The sequence below is a fragment of the Arvicanthis niloticus genome, chromosome 4 (assembly GCF_011762505.2).
Source record: "Arvicanthis niloticus isolate mArvNil1 chromosome 4, mArvNil1.pat.X, whole genome shotgun sequence".
Taxonomy (NCBI): Eukaryota; Metazoa; Chordata; class Mammalia; order Rodentia; family Muridae; genus Arvicanthis; species Arvicanthis niloticus.
This window is the reverse complement of record NC_047661.1, coordinates 92,028,394-92,054,192: the sequence shown is the minus strand read 5'-3', so window position 1 is coordinate 92,054,192 and position 25,799 is coordinate 92,028,394. Positions and strand designations below refer to the sequence as shown.

General features: G+C 38.3%; 1 long non-coding RNA gene across 2 annotated transcripts in view; it reads right to left on the bottom strand.

Moving 5' to 3' along the window:
- Nucleotides 1-228: 228 nt before the first annotated feature.
- Nucleotides 229-25,799, bottom strand: part of LOC143442109 (uncharacterized) — a 123,335-nt gene continuing 97,764 nt past the window's right edge. For both annotated transcript variants that reach the window (XR_013110036.1, XR_013110037.1), the window contains 2 exons: nucleotides 14,968-15,051; nucleotides 229-1,729 (listed from right to left, as the gene is read on the bottom strand). This is a non-coding gene — a long non-coding RNA (uncharacterized LOC143442109). The remainder of the gene's footprint in view (nucleotides 1,730-14,967; nucleotides 15,052-25,799) is intronic.

Here is a 25,799-nt window from a genome sequence, read left to right as displayed (position 1 = left end):
CCACTCTCCAAAGATGTGTGGCCCAAAGTGTGTAAAGAAAAAACAAAAATGAATAACATTTACCTAAGGCTTTTGTACAACTATTCAATCCGCCATTGTACCAATTACATCATGGCTCAGTGAAATTATTTAACTTCCTTTTTTTGTTTTTTTTGTTTTTTTTGTTTTTTTTTGGTTTTTTTGGTTTTTTTTTTTTTGTTTTTGTTTTTTTTTTTTTTTTTTTTTTTTTTTTTTTTTTTTTTTTTTTTTTTTTTGACAGAGTTTCTCTGTATAGCCTTGGCTGTCCTGGAACTCACTCTATAGACCAGGCTGGCCTTGAACTCAGAAATCCTTCTGCCTCTGCCTCCCAAGTGCTGGGATTAAAGGCATGTGCCACCACTGCCCGACCAATTATTTAACTTCTTTTCCTCAATCTTTACTAAAACTCTATAAAAAAAGGACCTTCCTTGGTTGAAGAGAATGAAACAACCTAAGGAATATTTATCATTTTGCATTTATCCAACTATAATAGATTATAGTGGGTGTGAACATCAAACTTTGCCTCTGAGATTGGAATCCGTACAAATATAGTTCAAATACAGGACTCTTATTTGACATCTCTTATTGAAAACACATTCACAGAAGAACAGGAAGTGATGAGCAGTGGGGGGACTATAACAATAGCTATTATTGTGATGCAGACTCTCATCTTTCATGATGTACCACAGTCTCTTGCTGCCCTTCTCAGGCCTTGGTAACTCTATTAATCTAATTACAGTTAATGCTGGGAAGGCTGAAGGGTAGATCATCTGAATGGCAACTTTACTCTGCCTGACAATCATTATGTTAGATGGAATCTACTGTGAAAAATTCTGACACTCCCCTAAACATCATGATCCATTGCTTCTGCCAATAATAATCTCTTGTTTTATTTCTTCTCCCAGAAGCCATTAACTAGAAGTCATAGTTTTAAGTGAAGTTATGATTCTCTTAAGTCTTTTGATAGATACACATGTGCATTTTCAAACACCTGAACCCGACATCATAAAGCTTACAGTTACTGGGGGAAGAACTCCAGATTCTACAAAATGCATGAGGTCAGCCTATCCACAGGTGCCAACCCTGTAGTGTGGAGGAGCTGTTACTCAGTACTCACAGTAGTATGAGGGTAGACATATCGGTTTAGTAAAATGTATATCAAGGGACAGCAGTAATACACTATAATGTTAGTTATATTATTTTGGACCAAATCTCTGCCTTTAAAAATGTTAATAAATATAGTGCTCTTGTCCTACTGTATTAGCTGTAGCTTGGAAGTATGATGGGCCAACAGTTTGTCTCTTAAATTCAGTATCAGAATAATAGAAGCCTGTAAAAGGCCCTCATCTCACCAGAACCTGGCATATACAATGAATTTTTGGATTGTCCTCATGTTTGGAAGACTTAATCTAATAGAAAAATTAGTCATGTTGGATAGGTAGGGCTCTGACTATAAGTTAAGGGAAAAGAAGACAAATTGTAGAAAACTATTCTTTTGATGGTCACCTCCGAATCCAAGGCCTTCCTATTTTAATGCTTGTTCAACCTCTTCCTTTTAAACATAGACTCTGAAATCTTTGAGCATTAGCATTATATTGTTTCCAGGCCTGATCTGTAGACTTTGAAGATGCTACTTCTGCGCCCACTCTGAGCAGCCACATGAAGAGATGATCCAACTTGCTGGAAACACAATATGGATCATGAACAGGTCCTATAAGAGAGCAAGATACCTGGTAAGTACATAAATGAATCCAAGAAACTCAGTAGACGGCTAAAACAGAGACTCTAGGCATAAGGCTCTAAGTATGTACCACCAGATGTTCCAGCCAGGCCTAGGTTCTTAAGCCATAGTAGATGAAGTTCAGATGTGACTACATCCACCTTACCAGATATCACACAGAGCAGAGACAAACTTTCCTTGCTGTGTTATGTCTGACTTACCAGCCTATAAGACAGTGTAACTTAAACTGACAGCTATTTCAAATCAATGAACCACAGTGAACTTTGTAAGGTAACCAAGATGACAAGCTTTGCCCCACTAAAATGATCAAAATGTCTAACACAGAAATAACAGTAGTAGCAAAAGCAACAAATCTGTGTATAACGAGTTCAAATATTAACAGAACAGCTCGGTCTCAGGCAGTAACTTTTTATAGTGTCTTGCATGTTGTTTTTTACAATGAGTTCAATGTATTGAGTTACAGTTTCTATATCAATTCTTTAACTTAACATTTGAAAACTTATTACAGTCATATAATCAAATGCAAAAGATATTTTTCATTTTTAACAAAATTGGTTATAGAAAAATAAGGCTGACTTTTCAGAAATCTGTTTCCACTTAGGTCTTCCAGCTTTCATTTTACAAATCCTTCTGGGAATACATTTTCCTTCTCTGCATTCCAATACCCTTTTTATTTCCCAAAGCTGTGTCAAAAGCAGTAGTGCCAACTTTAGAGAATGGAACAGGTTACCTTATAATATATATACCATACTGTCCCTTTGTTTTAGGTTTGGGAATTACTGTATGTGATCATTGTTCAAGCCATCCTACTGTATATATTCACTCATATATGACTATGAAAGCTGGTAGATATTGATTAGTAAAGACATGACCTGCTTTTAAGCCAGCTCTTGATACACATTTCTGTTTGTAATATCTTAACTCTCAACATTCTTTAAAATCTTCTGTCTGTGACCAAGCAATAATTGTCATTGTATTAAATCTCTGTATTTGCTGAAAAAATATCATACAAGCATATTCCAGCCTGTAAGGGGTTGAAAGGAGAGGAAAAAATACTTACATGCTAGTTTCTAAGCCTCAAGTATGACTAAATTCAGGCAACAGAGAAAGTATGAAAGAGAAAAGTGTTTGGTATTAACAGAGTTCAATTAGCTTCCATTCCTTGATGGACAGAAAGATAGAACATGAAGTAATGTCCTTCTCTTATATGTATACTGTAGGATCAATAATATAAACAGTGTCACAGAAATGGTACTCAAATGTTTATATCCGTCTTTATGTGCAGTAGAAACCTTCCTGTAAGATAAATTGATATATAGACAATCAGCAAACTTAGTATTCAGTAATTGTAGACACAGTCATTAAACCATGTGATGAAGCTCTGGGCAAGATTAGGCCTGTACTTTTTGTAAGAATAACACAAATTTAAATTAATATTTTAAATATGTACAGTGGAGAAGGCAAAATAGAGAAACTGAACAAGTAAATGACTGGTGTAAACGTGTGGTGTTAGGAAGATAAGAGAACATAGCAGAGAGGGGATGACAAAAACTAAAATATAAGAAACAGAGCTGATAAAGAGACACATCTTTGAATGTCATGGAGGAAATCATTCCATCCCTCAGGCTCTGAGGAATGACCTCAACATGTCTGTGTGGAGGAGATGTCTGAGGGGGCTCTGGTAGGTTCCTTTGAATTAGGACAAAAATCTTGTCAGCTAAATAGTGTAAGGGAGTGACCTGACCTGCAGGTCCGAGGTTATTCATGAGGGATGAGGAGGATTACAACCTGGAAGAAAGGGCGAGAGAGAGAATGGTCTCAAGGAAGCAAATGCTTGTCAAGAGTCATATATTTGGGCACAAAGTGCTTATTTATAATACATTTTTCAAAGGGAGGGGTAAGAGGGATCCAGGTGATGGGAAAGTACAGAATCTTCTTGGCCTGTGCCCTGAAACAATGGCGGTCTAACTGCTTATTTCAAAAGATATGGTACACTGCTTTACATCTAAAAATCTATTTGTAACTATTAAGCAGAACCTTGTGGTTGCTAGGGAAATGAAGCTGCAGCAGACAGTGTGCAGGTGGGGAGAAGTAGGGTATGAGGGTAAGAGTCGAGGGTCCTGGCTTCTGACAAGGGAGAAAAGAATCAGAGACAACTCCTGTGTTACAATTTATAAATGAGAAGGGATAGAGAAGTGTACATAAGACAAATCTATATTGGTTTTTTTTTTTTCTTTTTCGGAGTGCTTGCATGAGGCAAGGTGTTACTATGGTGCCTAAACATCTCCAGTAGTTCTCTTCCTGAACCTCTGAAAGATGCTGTACAACATCATGTCTAGATCTGTTATGTTCTCAAAACATTAAAATACACCTCAGCAGTGTTAGAAAATCTCAAAATATAATGGACATAAAAATTTCAACAGTTACAAAGAATAACGAAGCTTTCTTTTTTCAATCAAAACATTTTCATATATTTTGATCATGTTTTTCCCTCCCACAATTGCTCTGAGATCTTTTCTACCTCTCAACCCATCCAACTTTTTGTACATTTTTGTCTCTCAAGACAGAGAGATAAAAAGCAGAACTTAAAAAGAAAATTAATAATAATAATAACAGCAACAACAACAAAAAAGGTAAGAGCTTGAGGGCAAGCCTCAAGACCTGAATTAGATCCATTAAATCCAATAATTAAAGAAGAGAAAGGACTCTCTATAAATTGTCTTCTGACCACTACACATTTAATTGTGGCTCATATGCATGCACAAACACACACACACACACACACACACGTTTAGATAGATAGATAGATAGATAGATAGATAGATAGATAGATAGGTCTATACATATTATATATTTTTCTTTAGCCATGCCCAAATTATAAAATAAATGAGTCCTTATTAAAGCAGAATTATAGAATGTCTCAGTGTCCAAATAAAGATGTTTCCAAATTTTATAGCATCATGTAAGAAACATACATTATAAAGAAAATCTCTGGTGTCTTAGGGTTTCCACTGTTGTAAAAAGACACCATGACCAAGACAACTCTTATAAAAGACAACATTTAATTGTGTTTGGCTCACAGGTTCAGAGGTTCAACCTATTATTATTAAATCAGTAAATACAACAGCATTCAGGCAGACATGATGCTAGAGATTTCTACACCTGGTCCTGAAAGCAAACAGAAGACTTCTGTCTTCCAGGCAGTTGGGATGAGGGTCTCAAAGCCCACTCCCACACTGACACACTTCCTTCAACAAGGCCATGCCTACTCCAAAAAGGCCACACCTCTAGCATATTCAAATCACCACATTCCACTCCCTGGCCTTAATAAGCTTGTTCAAACATGCCTATGGTGGGGCTATATGCCATATATGCCATATATACCTAGCCATAGCATAATACAAAATACATTTAGTTCGACTTTAAAAGTCCCATATTCTATAACAGTCTCAACAATGCTAAAAGTTCAAAGTTCAAAGTCTCTTCTGGGATTCAGCCAATCACTTAACTGTAGTCCCCTATAAAATCAAAATTTAAAAAAGCAGATTATATACCTCCAACATCACAGAATTACCATTCCAGAAAGTCATAGTGAAGAATACTGGACCAAAGCAACCCAAAATCCAGCTGGGCAAACTCCAATCTTTGCATATCCATGTCTGATATCAAAATGCTCTTTCAGATCTCCAACTCCTTTCATCCTTGTTGGCTGATGTTGGCAAACCTAGCATTCAGCAGTAACAAATTTTTTTCTTTGGGCTGGTGCCACTAACTGTTAGCACCTTTCCTTGGCAGAAATCCCATGGCTCTGACATCTCTAACATCTTGGGTGTATCCAAGTCAACTTTAACTTTACAACTTTTTGTTGTAATGTCTGGGATCCACACCTGATCTTCTGGGATCCTCCAATGGGCTGGTATTACTTCTCCAGCTCTTCCCTCTGTAGCACTCTAAGTTCTGGTTGACAACACTCCACTGCTGCTGCTGTTCTTCATGATCATCCCAAGGTACTGGCATATCTGATTTACTGGAGTCTTTTACTGCAACTATGATTTCACATCTCATAGGCTCCTTTCATGTTGTCTATCCTCAACTTCTTTGCATGACCCCTCCAGTCCTGGTACATCAACTGCAACTGAGGCCATCCCTTCACCAATTGCCTTCCCTAGCCTCTCATAGTGTGAAGCCTCAGCTGCTCTCCATACCTTCAAAACCAGAACCACCTGGCTGATTCTTACACATTGCCAAGTCCAGCATCTAGGCAGGCATGAAGCTGGAGAAGGTGAGAGTTCGACATTTTGTTCCGAAGGCAAATAAAACACTACTGACTTCTAGGCAGCTAGGAGGAAGTCTTAAAGCCTACTCTCACAGTGACACAATTTATCCGAAAAGGCCAAACCTCCTAATAGTGCCACTGCCTGTGCCAAGCATACTCAACCCAGCACACTTAGTAAGCCCACTCGAAAGTATTAAAAGGGTAGGACCCACGTACCATGGGGCTCCCTTCCAGACCCCACATTAGGTGCAGAGCACACCCAAACACCAATTTTCAACCAAATTTCCTTTATAAAGCAAGATAGAGAGATAGGGCACTGAATCTGAATAGGGCAGAAAGAGCAGCTGGCAGCTTACAGCTGGCAGCTCACAGGAGTGTTTGGTTTTTAAGGAGAAAAATGGAAAGTCTGTGCTAGATGAGATATTTAGTCATGATTAGACATATCGGTCAGTATAGCCAAATAACGAATTTTGATAGTTAGAGCTTGGTGGTGAACTTTAAGAATGTGGGAATGGCTACTACTGATTGACTGAGTTCAAGGACAGCCTGGGTAACTTACTGATATATTGTCTCAAAACTAAAATATATATAAAAAAAAGAGCTGAATGAGTAGATGAGTGGCAAAATACTAAGCTAGTGTACCCCAGGCTTTATATCCAATCTCTAGCTTTGCAAAGAAAAAAAGACAACTGAGCTATCTGTTATCTTCACATAGGAAGAAAATTATAAAAGATATTATAGAGGGAAGATGAGATTCACTAAGCTTGAGAAATTTAGCTTATCACAACATCTAACTAATAGAAAAAGCAACAATCATATATTAAATAGAAAAAAAATCCTAACTAAAATATTATTCAAGTCTGTGAATAAAAAGGACTAACTTTATGAACCCAGAAGAAAATAAAAAATATTTAATGAAATATTAGTACCCAAGTCAGGAGACAAATGGCTTATGATTTCTAGGCAGCTAGGAGGAAGAATTTGGACTGTCTTGCAGCTTTCTCTTTCTGCATAAGTGGATGCCAGAAGACAACAAAGAATATCCACGCAGTGCTTTACTGGAAAAAGTTTGTGACCTGAAAATTCCACATCAACCAATTTATTGTTCCAATATAAAAGCGGCAGGAGGCATTCTTAAGTTATAAAGGCTTGGAAAATATTGTAGCCAAAGTTTCTTGGGAAAAAAGTCAGTAATATAATTCAGGTAATAAATACATAATTCAAAATGAAGGAACTGGTGATCACTGAGATTAAAGACATGAGATTAATAGAGTTTAATATGAATCTAAACAGAACAGCTTTCAGCAAATTTTCTGAGTACCTACTGTGTGCAGATTCAGCAATGTAAGTCAGGGGGAGTGTCCTGGGTAGGTTTCTATTTCTGTGAGAAAAGTAAGTTGAAAAGGAAAGGCATTGTTGGGCTTACAAATTACTGACACATGCAAGGATAGGAACTTAAAGCAGAAATTGAAGCAGAGATTATGGAAGGATGGTGCTTATTGGCTTGCTTTCCATTGCTTGCTCAATCTTGGCTCTTATATTACCCAGAACCACCTGCTCCGCGGTAAAAGAAAAGGAAAGGGAAGGGAAGGGAAGGGAAGGGAAGGGAAGGGAAGGGAAGGGAAGGGAAGGGAAGGGAAGGGAAGGGAAGGGAAGGGAAGGGAAGGGAAGGGAAGGATGACTGCTCCTCAGTATGGTGGAGGAGAAAGTTTAGTGTAGATTATCTGTGAGAGCATAGTCAGAGGCAGATATAGCTAAGAGAGTCCAGAGTGGTCATGACCTTGAACCATGTGGTGAAAAGGGGACAAGAAGGTAGATGGGAGAGGGGAAAGAGAATGAGATGTATCCTCAAAAAAAAAAAAAAAAAAAAAAAAAAAAAAAAAAGTGGTGGGTAAACAACATGTGTGGATTATGTAGGGAAGAGCTTCCAAGGGCAGGGCAGTCCAGGCCTCGGGCTAGAGAGTTCAGGGTAGATGGTGGTGCATGCCACCCACAACTTGTAACAAGTAGGGACTGGAGGATGCTGAGTAATATGGAGCCCAAGTCCACTTTGATAGGTTAAGAGACACCTCAGCTGATTGTTCTGGGTTTGAAACTTTAACACCCCAGGCTTTGCATTGATAATAAATAAATGATAAGGGGCAACATACCCATCTACAACCCCTCACTTTGTACTGACATTGGAGTGTCATTATTAGGGACTCAAAAAGCTGGTATGTTGGCCAAGTCCAAGAAAAGCAGGCTGTTTAACTTGCTGTCCAGGCTTTGCTGGACCGTCTGAGGCTAGGGACATGCAAACAGTGATTGGGGCAGTTTACAGTGTCTAATTTATTGGAAATCTGCTGTGAGATAAAGTTAAGGAATTTAGGGGAAAATTTTTTCTTAGATGTACCTTTGAAACTTTTAGGCCCATGATTCTGGTAGTTGAGGAGGGGTGGGGGAAGAAGTCCCAAGACCAGAAAAGAGAAGAGATCTTAGCCACATCTCAGGTTGGGAACCATGCTGTTGATTGACACTATTCATCTGGAGGCCATTTGATCTATGAGGTGTGGACTTAAGTTGACTCCCTAAACTTACAAGAATTTTTGTAAGTTAACAAAAAGAGATACATTTTACATAAATTAGCATTACCACTGTTTGTAATCCATACTGAAATCCACACTGTAGAAAAAGCAGTAGACTCATGGATTTGAGTCATAATAAAGGCTAGGGAACCCAAAAAGAATTTTGGTTAAAAGTATGATCAATCTTCCCTTTGTCCAGAATATTGAGTATGTAAAAATTACACAGATGTTTTTAGCACCAGAAGGAGTTTTAAGTCTATTCTTAGAAAACAACCAAAGAAAAATTAAAATCTTGAATTTGTAACTATAATAACATTATCAACACTTTACCAATGCTACATTAGTAGCTTATTAGAACTCCATTGACTGATGCTAAAATTATGAACTTTTCAAGTCTTAGTATAACAATATGATAGTGAGGGAAGAAAATCTGAAGCATTTTTCACTTTTTATATACCTTAAATCACTTTTTGTTTCTTTTTTATTGTATATTTTATTTACATTTCAGATATGATCCCCTTTCCCCGTTCCCCCTCCACCCAGGAATCCCCTATCCCATCCCCCAGCCTCCTGTTTCTATGAGGATGTGCCTCTATCCATCTGCTCCCTCCTCCCCACCCTCAAATCCCCCCACACTGGGGCATCCAGCCTTCACTGGACCAAGGACCTCTTCTCCCACCAATGCCTGACAATGACATCCTCCCTTACATATACAGCTGGAGCCATGGGTCCCTACATATGTGCTCCCAGGCTGGTGGTTTAGACCCTGGGAGCTCTGGTTCATTGATATTGTTGATGGGACCTCAAACCTTCTCAGTTCCTTCAGTCTTCTCTCACTCTTCCATTGGGAACCCCCTGATCAGATCAATGGTTGTTAGCTGTAAGGATCTGCCTCTGTATATGTCAGGCTCTGGCAGACCTCTAAGGAGACAGCTATATCAGGCTCCTGTCAGCATGCACTTCCTGGCATCCACATCAGCATCTACCTTTGGTGTTTGCACATGGGATGCATACCCAGGTGGAACAGTCTCCAGACGACCCCTCCTTCAGTCTCTGTCTCACACGTTGTCTCCATATTTGCTTCCATGAGTATTTTGTTACTCCTTCTAAGAAGGGACAACGCACCCACACTTTGGTCTTCCTTCTTCATGAGCTCCATGTGTTCTGTGAGTTGTATCTTGGGTATTGCAAGCTTTTGAGCTAATATCCAATTATCAGTGAGTGCATACCTTGTGAGTTCTTTTGTGAATGGGTTACCTCACTCAGGATGATATTTTCAAGTTCCATCCATTTGCCTAAAAATTTCATGAATTCATTGTTTTTAATAACTGAGTAATACTCCATTGTGTAAATGTACCACATTTTCTGTATCTATTTCTCTGTTGAAGGACATCTGGGTTCTTTCCAGCTTCTGGCTATTATAAATAAGGCTGCTATGAACATAGTGGAGCATATGCCCTTGTTATATGTTGGAGCATCTTCTGGGTATATATGCCCAGGAGTGGTATACCTGGGTCCTCAGCTAATACTATGTCCAATTTTCTGAGGAACCATCAGACTGATTTCCAGAGTGGTTGTAGCAACTTGCAATCCCACCAACAATGGAAGAGTGTTCCTCTTTCTCCACATCACCTGAGTTTTTGATCTTAGCCATGCTGACTGGTATGAGGTAGAATCACAGAGTTGTTTTGATTTGCATTTCCCTGATGACTAAGGATGTTGAACATTTCTTTAGGTGCTTCATGGCCATTCAAGTTTCCTCAGTTGAGAATTGTTTGTTTAGCTCTGTACCCCATTTTTCAAAGAGTTAGTTGGCTGTCTGGAGTCTAATTTTTTGTTTTTTGTATGTATTGGATATTAGACCTCTATCAGATGTAGGATTGGTAAAGATCTTTTCCCAATCTGTTGGTGGCCATTTTGTCCTACTGACAGTGTCCTTTGCCTTACAGAAGCTTTGCAATTTTATGAGGTTCCATTTGTCAATTATTGATCTTAGAGCATAAGCCATTGGTGTTCTGTTCAGGAACTTTTCCTCTGTGCCAGGTATTCGAGGTTCTTTCTTACCTTCTCCTCTATTAGTTTCAGTGTATCTGGTTTTGTGTGAAGGTCCTTTATCCACTTGGACTTGAGCTTTGTACAGGAGATAAGAATGGATCAATTTGCATTCTTCTACATGCTGACCTCCAGTTCAACCAGCACCATTTGTTGAAAATGTGGCCTTTTTCCACTGGATGGTTTTAGCTCCTTTGTCAAAGACCAAGTGACCATAGGTGTGTGGCTTCATTTCTGGATTTTCAATTCTATTCCATTGATCTTCCTGTCTGTCTCTGTACCAGTACCATGCAATTTTTATCACTACTGCTCTATAGTTCAGCTTGAGGTCAGCGATGGTGATTCACCCAGAAGTTCTTTTATTGTTGAGAATAGTTCCCCCTGTCCTGATTTTTTTTTGTTATTACAAATGAACTTGCAAATTGCTCTTTCTATCTTTATGAAGAATTAATTTGGAATATTGATGGGGATTGCACTGAATTTGTAGACTGCTTTTGGCAAGATGGCCGTTTTTACTATATTAATCCTGCCAATCCATGAGCATGGGAGATCTTTCCATCTTCTGAGAACTTCTTCCATTTCTTTCTTCAGGGACTTGAAGTTCTTGTCATACAGATCTTTTACTTGTTTGGTTAGATTCACACCAAGGTATTTTATATTATTTGTGACTATTGTGAAGGGTGTCATTTTCCTAATTTCTTTCTCAGCCTGCTTATCCTTTGAGTAGAGGAAGGCTACTGATCTGTTTGAGTTGATTTTATATCCAGTCACATTGCTGAAGTTGTTTATCAGGTTTAGTTTTCTGGTGGAAGTTTTGGGGTCACTTAGGTATACTATCATATTATCTGCAAATAGTGATATTTTGACTTCTTGCTGTCTTATTTTTATCCCTTTGATCCCATTTTGTTGTCTAATTGCTCTGGCTAGGACTTCCAGTACTATATTGAATAGGTAGGGAGAGAGTAGGCAGTCTTGTCTAGTCCCTGATTTTAGTGAGATTGCATCAAGTTTCAAGAGAATTGGTATTAGGTCTTCCTTGAAGGTCTGATAGAATTCTGCAATAAAACCATCTGATCCTGGGCTTTTATTGGTGGGGAGACTGTTAATAACTGCTGTTATTTCTTTAGGTTTATCTGCTCCTGATTTAACTTTGGTACCTGGTATCTGTCTAGAAAATTGTGCATTTCATCCAGATTTTCCAGTTTCATTGAATGTAGACGTCTGTAGTAGGATCTGATGATCTTTTGAATTTCCTCAGTTGCTGTTGTTATGTCTCCCTTTTCAGTTCTGATTTTATTAATTTGGATACTGTCTCTGTGTCCTCTGCTTAGTCTGGCTAAGGGTTTATCTATCTTGTTGATTTTCTCAAAGAACCAGTTTTGTTGATATTTTGTATAGTTCTTTTGTTTCTACTTGTTTGATTTCAGCCCTGAGTTTGATTATTTTCTGCCTTCTGCTCCTCTTGGGTGTATTTGCTTCTTTTTGTTCTAGAGCTTTCAGGTGTGCTGCCAAGTTGTTAGTGTATGCTCTCTCCAGTTTTTTTTTGTAGGTAATTAGAGCTATGAGTTTTCCTCTTAGTAAAGCATGCTTTCATGGAGTCCCACAAGTTTTGGTATGATGTGTCTTCATTTTCATTAAATTCTAAAAAGTCTTTAATTTCTTTCTTTATTTCTTCCTTGACCAAGTCATCATTGAGTAGAACGTTGTTCAGTTTCCATGTGTATGTGGGCTTTCCATTGGTTTTGTTATTATTGAAGACCACCCTTGGTCTGTGGTGATCTGATAGGATGCAAGGGATTATTTCAATCTTTTTATATCTGTTGAGTCCTGTTTTGTGACCAATTATATGGTCTATTTTGGAGAAAGTACCATGAGGTTCTGAGAAAAAGGTATATTCTTTTGTTTTAGGATTAAATGTTCTAGAGATATGTTAAATCCATTTGGTTCATAACTTTTGTTAATTTCACTGTGTCTCTGTTTAGTTTCTGTTTCCATGATCTGTCCATTGCTGAGAGTGGGGTGTTGAAATCTCCCACTGTTATTGTGTGAGGTACAATGTATGCTTAGAGCTTTAGTAAAGTTTCTTTTATGAATGTGCATGTTCTTGCATTTGGAGCATAGATGTTCAGAATTGAGAGTTCATCTTGGTACATTTTTCCTTTGATAAGTATCAAGTGTCCTTCCTTATCTTTTTTGATTACTTTTGGTTCAAAGTCAGTTTTATTTGATATTAGAATGACTACTCCAGCTTGTTTCTTGGGACTATTTGCTTGGAAAATTGTTTTCCAGCCTTTTACTCTGAGATAGTGTCTGTCTTTGTCACTGTGGTGTGCTTCCAGTATGCAGCAAAATTCTGGGTCCTGTTTATGTATCCAGTCTGTTATTCTATGCCTTTTTATTGGTGAATTGAGTCCATTGATGTTAAGAAATATTAAAGAAAAATGATTGTTGCTTCCTGTTATTTTTGTTATTAGAGGTGGAATTATGTTTGTTTAGCTATCTTCCTTTGGGCTTGTTGGATGATTACTTTCTTGCTTTTTCTAGGCTGTAGCTTCCCTTCTTGTGTTGGAGTTTTCCATCAACTATCCTTTGTAGTTTTGGATTTGTGGGAAGATATTGTGTAAATTTAGTTTTGTCATGGAATATCTTGGTTTCTCCATCTATAGTGATTGAGAGTTTTGTTGTTTATAGTAGTCTGGGCTGGCATTTGTGTTCTCTAAGGGTCTATATGATACCACTCCAGGATCTTCTGGCTTTTATAGTCTCTGGTGAGAAGTCTGGTGTAATTCTTATAGGTCTGCCTTTATATATAATTTTACTTTTTTTCCCTTACTACATTTAGTATTTCTTCTTTGTTTTGTGCATTTGATGTTTTTATTATTATGTGACAGGAGGAATTTCTTTTCTGGTCTAGTCTATTGGCAGTTCTGTAGGCTTCTTATATGTTCATGGGCATCTCTTTCTTTAGGTTAGGGAAGTTTTTCTATATAATTTTGTTGAAGATATTTACTTGCCTTTTAAGTTGGGAATTTTCACTCTCATCTATACCTATTATCTTTAGATTTGGTCTTCTCATTGTGTCCTGGATTTCCTGGCTGTTTTGGCATAAATCCTTTTTGCGCTTTGCACTTTCTTTGACAGTTGTGTCAATGTTCTCCATAGTATCTTCTGCACATGAGATTCTCTCTTCTATCTCTTGTATTCTGTTGGTGATGCTTGCGTCTAGACTCTTGATCTCTTTCCTGGGTTTTCTATCTCCAGGGTATTCTCCCTTTGAGATTTTTTTTATTGTTTCTACTTCCGTTTTTATGTCCTGGATTTTTTTTTTTTTTTTAATTTTTTCACTTGTTTACTTGTGTTTTCTTGCAATTCTTTAAGGGATTTTTTTTGTGTGTGTATTTCCTCTTAAAGGCCTTCTACTGGTTTACCTGTGTTGTCCTGTATTTCTTTAAGGGAGTTATTTATGTCCTTCCTGAAGTCCTGTATCATCATCATGAGAAGTGATTTTAATTCTGAATTCTGTTTTTCCAGTGTGACGGGGTGTGCAGGACTTGCTATGGTGGGAGAACTCGGTTCTGATGATGCCAGGTAACTTTGGTTTCTGTTGCTTATGTTCTTGTGCTTGCCCTTTCGCCATCTGGTTAACTCTAGTGCCACCTGCACTCACTGTCTCTGACTGGAGCCTGTCTTTCTAGTAATCTTGCTCGTGTCAGAACTCCTCAGAGTTCAGATGTCTCTGTGATCTTGTGATCCTGAGCTCCTGGGTGGAAGAGCTCCTGGAACTCAGGCTGCCTCTGAGATCCTGAAATCCTGCCGCTCTGAGTGCAGTAGTCCCTCTAGGATGGTTCAGTATATGGTGTCTTCACTGGAGCAGACCAGCTAGGTGTCTGCCCCAGCCAAAACGACCAAGGGAGGGCCTTAAATCACTTTTTAAAAATCAAATTATTTACCAAGAGACACAGGTGGTTGATACTTGACAGGATTCAGTGTAAAGCACATTTCTTTAAACAAAGAAATAGTTAAAAGTTACTTCGAAACCTTGTTTGTGAGTTTAGCTCTTTTCTAAATAATAAGATAAACCATTAATCTTTCTCCAGTAGCTCTCATCCTTGATTTTTACATATGAAGAGAACTGAGCTGGCAGCTGAAACCTTGGTTGCAGCTGTTAAACTCACCAAGCTATCATTAGCCCAGTCCTCAACACCATCAGAGATCTGACAAGGAAAAAATTGATCAGAGTAAGCGGGAGGTACAGACCAAGCAGCTCCTGAATCTACTGACAATGACAGAGAATTAATAGATACCTGGACAGTTACCTTAGGTTCCTCTGTGGTCATGAAGGGCAGAGGATTCAGGGCAGTATCAGTCTTCAGATGCCAGGTTGGAAGATCCAAGCTTTCCTGTGGAGAAGGAATTGGGGAGACTGACACACCTTGTCTAGGCAAAACAGGGGGCAATCAATTCCCCAGTGTCCTGCTTGCTCACAGTTTGGACAGGGTCCTGGCAGCAGTTGAGGTAAAAGGCAATCTTCCACCCAGTGTCCACCTTTGTTACATTTAATGCAAGCTTCAGGTGAAGTTCTCCTATGTCCATCATCTTTGGAGGAGATTAGGGGTGCTACCAGGAACTAAGTTCTATCATGGGAAGATTTATTATTATTACTATTATTATTATTAATTATACATTTTAAATGCCATATTCAGCACTTTGAAGAGTCTGAGGATCATCTGTGTATTAAGTATATCTAAGTTCACAAAAGCTAACTTTCGCAGTACCAGTAAATTCCACTATACCCTACCCTGATGAAGACTCATAAGACTGGTGTGAGCCACCAATAGTATAACATAACAATCAATAGTTTGGAAAATAAAAGAAAAAAAGAAAATGACAGACATATGACAGCTGGTGTCTTAAGTTAGGGTTTTACTGAGGTGAACAGACACCATGACCAAAGCAACTCTTATAAAGACATTTGATTGGGGCTGGCTTACAGGTTCAAGGTTCAGTCCATTATCATCAAGGTGGGAGAGTGGGAACATCCAGGCAGGCATGGTGCAGGAAGAGGAGGTAAGAGTTCTACATCTTCATCTGAAGACTGCTAGCAGAATACTGGCTTCCAGGCAGCTAGGATGAGGGTTTTAAAGCCCACACCACAGTGACACACCTGTCTAACAGGGCCACATCTTTTAATAGTGACACTCTCTAGGGCTGATCATATAATAAACCATCATGGCTAGGGATTAGGGATCTGAGTGAAATAAAAAAATTAAACTGTGAAAGGTCTCAGAAAATGGATTTTGGGATTTTCCAACATCCGGAGATGAGAGAAAGCTTGCCATACTTCATGAAGAATAAGGTGGCTACCAGGAGATCAATGAACTAGCAAGAAAAGTGACAGGTACTTGCACACATGAGTGAGCAACATTCACAGAGCTTTGAAAAATACATAAGGACTTGCAGTTTTCTGATGTAACAATTGGAGAACCAAAAGAGGGTTTTCAGAAATTCAAAATTCCATGCTACGCTTGTTTTGTTTTGTTTTGTTTTGTTTCTTATGGAACAAGTTGTAAAGGTCTCAGTTACTGTTCTTACTGTATGCTCAATGGCTTCCAAACATTATGATAATGGCCTAACCCTCGAAAACTTTAAGCAAGTTCCGAATCATATGTTTTCATTTATAAGAATTGCCTGGGTCATGGTGCCTCTTCACAGCAATAGAACAGTAACTAAGACAGTTAAGCCTACAAAGTTCGTGCCACTATTGCAGCAGCATATCATGTAGGCAATTCATACTTGTGGCTCAAAGAGTTTTTGTGTTTGCCTTTCTCTTCTGGTAGCATGCAAAATACCTTCCAATATTATGAGCACAAGTGAGTACAGGCTGCAGGCTCTAGGTAGGCACCAGCTCAACCTCTCTGGGTTGAATGATATCTCTGTGTTAGCTTTAGCAATAGGGCCTTGCTGTCATTTTGTGGAAGGCAACCAATAACTTTGACAATAGACTGAGTTGTTTGGAGTTTTCCATTAGGTATCTGTAACCAACAACTCAATTAGATGTAACTCATTCCTGGCACTAGAGGTTTCATTTGTGGTGAAAGATGTCTAGTTGGGGCCTTGTCTGTCTATTATTTGGTGATTTCAGAGATAGATAGATAGATAGATAGATAGATAGATAGATAGATAGATAGATATAATTATCAAGATGTTTCAACTTAAGTTTTTCTATGTCCCCTCAGACATTCTGTAGTATTAGTTGTCCCTCTCAGTGTGTTCATCTTTTCCCCTCTCCATTTCATCTTCCTTTTCATCTAATCTATTCCTAGTTTCTAAATAGTTCCTAAGGAAAACCTGCCGTCCCCACTAGTCCCATTTGGGTTAGTAGCCCTTGGCCACCTCTTAATTTGGCGTGGTATAGCAGGGGAAGGTTAAAGAGTGCCATCTTTGAGCTAGTCGTGGAATGTCAGAAATTAACTTGTGTGTGTGTGTGTGTTTGTGTGTGTGTGTGTGTGTGTGTGTGTGTGTGTGTGTGTATTTCATTTATTTCATTTGAGAATCTAGATTGCTCTTGTGTGGGTGCACATGTGCGACCCGCCAGGAGCCAAAGTGATGTAGCCAAGTATGCTACACATAGCCAATGAAGAGATATCTCTATAGACACATAGTAGACTCCTCTCATCAAGGAAACGTGACACCACATACACATAAAGGAAAATATCAACTCCTTGGATTTCCCATAAGAACACACTATGCCTTTAAGTGCTCAACCATGGTTAACTGTATTATCACTTATAGCAAGGAAATTGGCACTTGTCACTATGGCAACGAAGCACAGCAACCCATACCACATGGTGGAAAGTAGTACCTTGTACTGTGTGGACAATGATCTATGATAAATACACTGTGGGGTTTGATTGAAGAACTGTATTGAGTATAAGCCAAGCAAGAGTAAAAGAATAAATGCAAGGTACTGCTAGAGAGAAGCATCAGAAAGATAACAAAATATTAAATCTGATCCTCACTATAGCTCTATTGGGCCCTCAAACTATAACCCCAAATAAACTATCTTTACCTTAATTTGCTTCTTGCCAATTATTTGTGCACAATATAAAAATAACTAACCAAGGAAGACAGTGGAAAATTGTAGCTTTAATGAGATTGGTGGTATATGTCTTAAATTCCAGCTGTCAATGTAAAAAGAAGTGGACTGTAACTTTGAGCTTAGATGGAACCTGGCACATCAAGCTCCTAGCTCCAAAACAAGACTAATGATAGCTGAGAAATAGAGTGCTTGCTTATGAAGCCAAAACACACACACACACAACAAACAAACAAACAACACCCCCAAAAAAACCCCAACAACAATAAAGAAAACTCAAACTGTAACTACATAAATATTTTTTTATTAATTGAAGACTTTTAAAACTTATACCACATTTTCACAATCATCTTGTCTCAATACTTTTATTTAAAAGATGTCTCACATCCTACCTTTTAAGTTTTGACTATGCATTATTCCATTGCATATTAAAATTTTAATTTTAAGTGGGTATTTAAATGACAAGGAGAGTTATATGTTTTTATTATGTGATGAAACCATGTCTCTACAGAAAAACTGGGTCAGTTAAAGCAACAATAGCATGGCTCATGGTCACAGTGGCTTGATTTCCTAAGAGTAAAATCTTGTGGGAAATTTGGAATGTTCCTAAGAATTGTCCAAATATTTTTCTACCAAATCAATATACACTTCAGTATTATTTTACACAAATATGCAACATGGTTGGAGGATTCATAGAGTCTAGCTCATGAGGACTCATCCAAGAAAGGAAGTACAAAATATATTTTAAAATCATTCACTAATAGCTCTGCCTTAATTCTTCTGTCTGACTTTTATCTGAAGACTGCAGAAAGGTGAGACAATTCAAACATAGATAATGATCAGAATAATGAAATAGTTTTAAAAAGTATCAACAAGTCTCTTCACACTTGGAGTAATTTGAATATTAATGTACCCAACAAATTTATATATTTGAATGTTTCATCCCCAATTGGTAGAATTGTTTAGGATGGCTTAGAAGGTATGCCATTATTAGAAGGAGTATATCTTAAGGATTAGGCTTTAAGGTTTAAAAAAGTGTATGTTATTCCAAGCTCTCTCTCTCTCTCTCTCTCTCTCTCTCTCTCTCTCTCTCTCTCTCTCTCCCTTCCCTTTCCCCCTCCCTTACTCTCTCACTCTCTCTCTTTCCCTCTCCCTTTTCCCCTCCCTTCCTCTTTCTCTCTCTCTCCCTCTCTTGATCTCTCTTTCTCTCTCTTCCTCCCTCTTTCTCCTTCTTTCTCTTTCTCTTGCGCTCTCTCTCATTCTCTCTCTTGCTCTCTCTCTTCTTCCTCATCTCTCTTTTTTTCTCCCTTGTACTTTCTCTCCTCTCTCCTCTCTCTCTCTCTCTCTCTCTCTCTCTCTCTCTCTCTCTCTCTCTCTCTCTCTCTCTCTCCATCCTACAGGTAGATCAGATGTAAATTCTCAGCTACTCTTTCAACAGCATGCCTGCCTGCCTGCTTCCACACACCTTCCAGGATGATCATGAGCTCTAAACTTTTGAAACTGTCAACCATTATTAAATACATTCTTCTATAAGTTGCCTCAGCCCTGGTGCTTTGTCATGGAAATTAAAAAGTAAGGCAACATGGAAGCTCCTTTAGCTTGAATATTTCATAATAAATTAAGCTTTTGCAAGTAAAAGTACAATATTATCTCTTTTCCCTCATATTTTTGTGAGCCACTGTGAATTATGATATTTAATGAGTAATTTGGTGACCATATTATGTGTATTATTAGTTGTATCACTTCTACTCCACATATACAGCAATAGCAACACACATAAAAAGGAATCTCAGTGAAAGGTGAATGCAAGGGAGAGATTGGGGTAAATATAATCAAAATGGTATGAAACTCTTAAAGAACAGTATAAAATATACTTTAAAAGATTGATGTGAAATAGAAACAAAAAGGAAAACCTTGGAGAAAAATACAGGTACAATGGCCTTCAAATATAACAGAGGCAATGTGGCCTAGTAATTTAATAGCTATTTTATCCTACATGTAAAGTAGAAATCAACTCCGCTTGAGGCCATAGTTTATTGTGAGACTTCTTGGTTATTTAAAAAAGTCTTGAAATTGTCAAAAAGTTAAATAAATAAGTAAATTAATATATAAAAATCATGAGAACATTTAAAATTCTATAATAAAGAAGACACTGTAGGGAAATGATTACAGTTTTGGCAACAACTACAACAGTAAATAATGGAAAACATTAAAATTACCTTAACATCAATAGGAGAATGAATAAATATATTCTACTATATTTATATCAAGTACTATGCAGCCATTACAAGTCAGTGCTGTTATAAGTAGCAACAGACAAATATCTTTTTTTGAATGTTTTACTTATTTTTTATTGGGTATTTTATTTACATTTCAGATGCCATTCCCTTTCCCCATTTCCCCTCCCTAGAAAACCCCTATCCCATACCCCCTTCTCCTTTTTGCTTTTATACAATTTTTTTTAATGTTAACCAAAAGCTTTAGAAGTTTGGTAATACTCAATATCAATCAGAAGTGTAACCTAATACCCAATCTATATATATCAACTATCTCTGACTGGCAGAGACATGTGAACATCCACCTCCATGTCTGGCCCCCCTCTCTCTTTCTCTGTCATCACCTAGCTCCTCCTCTTCTTCTCCTCCTCCTCTCCTTACTCCTCCTCTCTGTACTCCTCCCACCTTAGCTCCTCCTACATATCACCCTTCCTGTTAAAATAAAATTTTTCTCTCAAAATATAGTTAGAGCATAACTATACTAATTTATGTCAATAAGGTGCAAGATAATACCCAGTCCATCATTTTGTTGACTAAGCAGAACCTCTGTCATCTCTCCTAAATAAAAGACTTAGTTCTGAACCTGGCTTTTTTTTTTTTCTTGGCTTTAGGATGAATGTCAACTGAAAACCATTCTCTCAAATCTTTTCTCTGAAAGTAAATAGCAAAGATTGGCTATGAGACTATAAGTTTTCAACCCCATCAGAGATCCAGAATGACTGAGTTAACTGAGATTATGGGAAGCACAAAGCATAGCTTCTAAAACATAGCCAATTTATAGAGACCACTGAACACCTGGACAGTCCCTATACTACAGAATGTTGGAGCAACAGACAAATATCTTATAAAATATTTATGTTGATGGAAAAATTAATCCTTGAAAAATGATTTATCACATTATCACATATGTAGTTTAAAATCAGAAGTATAATGTACACCATATATGATTATATTCATACTTGGCTATATTTGAAAATCTACGGAAATGCAAAACACTGAATTCAAAGAATTCATTACTTAAGGGTATGATGAAAAAACAAGAGTAAATATTTTAAAAGAAGTTTCTTTTGTTTATGAAAATTTTAAATAAAATATACATGATTACTTTTTAAAAATTTTTGAATAAATGAAATATTTGATTTTATTGTGTAATTAAAACACATGTTTCACATGATTCTTACTGTAAAAACAGTTTTTGCTTTGTGGAAATCAAGGAAACATAAATAAGAAGTGAATACATCCTCTGTCTTTTTCTGATGTAAAAGATGCTCACTTACAATCTTGAAAATAAACTTCTAAGTCCAAGAAAGTTTTTACAATTATCATTCAGGTAACAATCCACATGTTGAAGGGACATCAGGAAACATACAGCAATAGGGTACTTACTGGTGAGGTTCCAGGGCAATGAGGAGAGATAAACTAAATTAATACTTTATAAGCCTGATAGAAATGGCATTGGCTATGAAGAAAAGCCAAGCAGAGATTCAGGCTAAGTTCCGATTTAAATAAGATGCTTGACACAAAACAAATCAAAGCAACGCAAGCCCCAGTACATTATAAAAGTACATTCAGATTAAAGATTTGAGTCAAGTGTTAAAGCAGACATGGGTACCTCCGTGTTTGGCCCACTGCTGATGGAGAGCACAGCAGAGGCTTCAAATGATAGCAAGAATCTCAGCAGGCTGGAAAACAGGAAAAGAGGGAGTGGAGGAAGGAGATGGGTGCAGGAACTATGCCAAGCCTTAGAGAAGGTTGAAGGGTCTGCCCATTTTTATGAATTAGATGCGAACACTTCTGAGAATTTTTGGATATGATCTGACAGTTGTAAAAGGTATACTCTGACTTTCATGAAGTTCCAGTAAAGAAAGAAAGGGATCAAAAAGACAAATTGAAAGCTATTGTAGTGATCTAGCAGATGATGGTGCCCTATGCACCTGGTAAATTAGCATTTGGAAGTACTTTGGTAATGTGTTAACAGTCCTGGGAACTGTGGGAACTTAAAGCCCTCCCTGTATTTGTTTTTGAAGCAACATGAGGCATATAAAATTAAACGGGCATACTAACAGAGACATGCATGAGTCTGGCATGTGCAAATTTCAGTGTTAGAACTGCAGGTATATGAGTCTGCATATTAATGGTTTGGCCACAGAAAGCCTGAGTGACAAACAAGAAGCAACCTTTATTTTTTTAACCCAAATGTTTATAGAGGTTTGGAATTTTTTTCCAATGTGCCATGAAGAAAAACATGTACAAGAAAAAAAAATACAAAATAGTGCATTAAATGAAGTTTTCTAACAATACTTTTTTGGTCTTTTCTTTTCTCTTTCTTTCTCTCCTTTCTTTCTCTCCTTTCTTTCTCTCCTTCCTTTCTTTCTTTCTTTCTTTCTTTCTTTCTTTCTTTCTTTCTTTCTTTCTATCTATCTATCTATCTTTCTTTTCTTCTTTCTTTTTTAATGTACTCATTTGTATCTAACAAGATAACCAGAACTATTTGTGTGCTTTTATGAGATTGGATACTTGGAAAAAGTTCTAGGGCCTCTATAAAATGGCGAAAATGATCCCTTGTTGGCTAAAAGTGCATTCTACTGACCAAGTAGTCTCAGAACTTCTGAAAAGGCCTAAGGAAAATTTTGTAAGTGTTTGGGAGTTGCTACTTTCAAGCCAGAGATCAATCCTCTGTCTGTTTCCTTACAGTTCTCTTTGTTTCCCAGTGCAGCCAGAAAAACAAAATAGAACAAAAACAACAAACAAACAAAACACAGCAATATCTTCAAGACAAGGGGCTTCTATAAAATGCCATGTCGGAGAAACCCACATCAATTTCCTGCTGGATGACTTAGACCAAAACATAGTCATTTTTTAAAATTTTCACTGAATGCACTAAACATATGTTATAATACACATTGTGAATAATACTATCATCTGTTTTGATTTATACCACTAACCCCTTAATCACAAAACAATTTCTAAATGAACAATTTACTCAACAGTAATTAAGGTTTATTTTGTGTTATTTTAGAAGCTTAAAAATGTTGTTCCAATTATTGCAGAATACCTCAGAGTTGACATTTAAAGAGGAATTTAGATGGCTGAGATTTGAATTAGCGATTATCATATCCAGATGATGGGCAATTGTTCTTGTCAGTTGCTGGAGGAGCTGCTAATCATGACTCCCACCATGGGCTTGTGAGTCCCATCCAGCCTGCTACCCACATGCTGCCCAAGGCTAACAAATGAAATGTCTGCCCTGGGTTAGGTTTCTAATCACATTTTTAATAGGCATGACTAGCTAAAATGTTTGTGTCTAAATAATAAATTGTGTCTAATCTCACATAAACATTATTCTACTATTAAAATCAAAATTTACCTGTCTGTGATTGTGAAATGACTAATAAATACATTTTATGAGAAATTTTAGTTTGCTAATATATGACCTGAGAAAAATACTTTGCTCCTTTAAAAATGAAAGTTTTGATCATGTTAGTTTCTTAATATTATTGAAACAGAGTAAGACTTCAGTTTGAGTCATTTGCATTTAAATTTTCAACTGATTTAGTTAAGGTTATTTTATTTTATTTCATATTTTAATGTTATCTTCTCTTTTCCTTTTTTTACATTATAGATTTTATTAACTTAAATTTTTAAGTTTTTAGTTGTATTAGCTTGCATTAGTAATGAATATTAATTTGGTTCTATGATACTATGAGATAGCTCAGTTCAAACAGGACAGTTCGAACATTTTATATTTACATTTGGCACACATCTTTTGTTGCTTGCATTTAACAGGACAAATATGCATGCCAGTCATTACTTTAATGATCATTGGCTGTCAAACATCTGATTCCATACACTATTGTCTTAAACTTGGCTGCTACATTAATCCCACCTGACAAGAATGAGCCACTACCACAATTTTTGAGAAAAATTTGAAGCAAGCACTATTAAATACTAACCAGGATGCTGTACAGTAGCCAGGTCTATACCCAGGATTTCTAAAGTATGACACCAAATTCCATTAGTCAGAGGCTTATAAAGGCAAAACCTACAGGCTATGTACTTCCCACCTTTGTCCAATCAAGTACAAACATACATCCTGACGTACTTCCTGCTTATACACCTACATGTGATCAAGCACATCCTGTGCAATTGGGGCAACCAAACTTCTTTACAGAAACAAAACCATGTGGCTTGTTATCTTAGATTAACAACAGCTCTTAGTATTACTGGAAGTTACCTGTCCTTGGGCAAATATGGCTTTACAGGTTAGAGGAATATTTGGTTTTTGTTTGCTTGCTTATTTATTTGCTGTGTTTGTTTTTATATATATTTATTCACATTACATCCTGAATGATGCTCCTTTTCCTGGTTCCACCAACCACAATCCCTCCCCCAATATCCCCATCTCCTTCTCCTCTGAGAGGATATAGGACCTTCCCACTAAAGATCCCCTACCCTAGCACATCAAGTTTGTGCAGGGCTAGGCACATCCTCTCCCATTGAGACCAAACAAGCCAGCCAGGTTAGGGGAAGGTATTCCATACCTTTACCTTTAGTTGTGGGTGGATCCACATGAAGACTGAGTTGCACATTTGCTACATATGCCCAGGGGAGCCAAGCTCTCCTTTTCCCTTCCCCTTCCCCTTCCCCCTTCCCCCTTCCTTCCCCCTTCCTTCCCCCTTCCTTCCCCCTTCTTCCCCCTTCCTTCTTCCTTCCCCCTTCCCCCTTCCCCCTTCTTTCCCCCTTCCCCCTTCCCCCTTCCCCCTTCTTTCACCCTTCCCCCTTCCTTCCCCCTTCCTTCCCCCTTCCTTCCCCCTTCCCCCTTCCCCCTTCCCCCTTCCTTCCCTCTTCTTTCCCCCTTCTTCCCCCTTCTTCCCCCTTCTTCCCCCTTCTTCCCCCTTCTTCCCCCTTCTTCCCCCTTCTTCCCCCTTCTTCCCCCTTCTTCCCCCTTCTTCCCCCTTCTTCCCCCTTCTTCTTCCCCCTTCCCCCTTCGCCCTTCCCCCTTCCCCCTTCCCCCTTCTTCCCCCTTCCCCCTTCCCCCTTCCCCTTCCTTCCCCCTTCCCCCTTCCCCCTTCCCCCTTCCCCCTTCCCCCTTCCCCCCTCCCCCTTCCCCCTTCCCCCTTCCCTTTTCCCCCTTCCCCCTTCTTCCCCCTTCCCCCTTCCCCCTTCCCCCTTCCCCCTTCCCCCCTCCCCCTTCCCCCTTCCCCCCTCCCCCTTCCCCCCTCCCCCTTCCCCCTTCCCCCTTCCCCCCTCCCCCTTCCCCCTTCCCCCTTCCCTTTTCCCCCTTCCCTTTTCCCCCTTCCCCCTTCTTCCCCCTTCCCCCTTCCCCCTTCCCCCTTCCCCCTTCCCCCTTCCCCCCCTCCCCCTTCCCCCTTCCCCCCTCCCCCTTCCCCCCTCCCCTTCCCCCTTCCCCCTTCCCCCTTCCCCCTTTCCCCTTCCCCCTTCCCCCTTCCTCTCCCTCTCCCCCCCTCCTCCTCCTCCTCCGCCTCCTCCTCCTTCTTCTTCTTCCTTCTAAACTGGAGTTCCTATACTAAACATTTTACATTAGGTTTTCTTTTTTATTAGATATTTTATTTATTAATAATACAATTGTTATTTCTTACCCCATTTCCCCTATCCCATCCCCCCTACTCTTTTAAGGTTTTATAACATTTTGATTACATGTATGTATTAAGATCAGTTCTAGGTTGAAAATCTAGCAATACAATAGATGCAAATAGTCAAGGCACAATCAAGACAATAAACATAAATAGTCAAAGACAAAGCTAGGCATTAAACC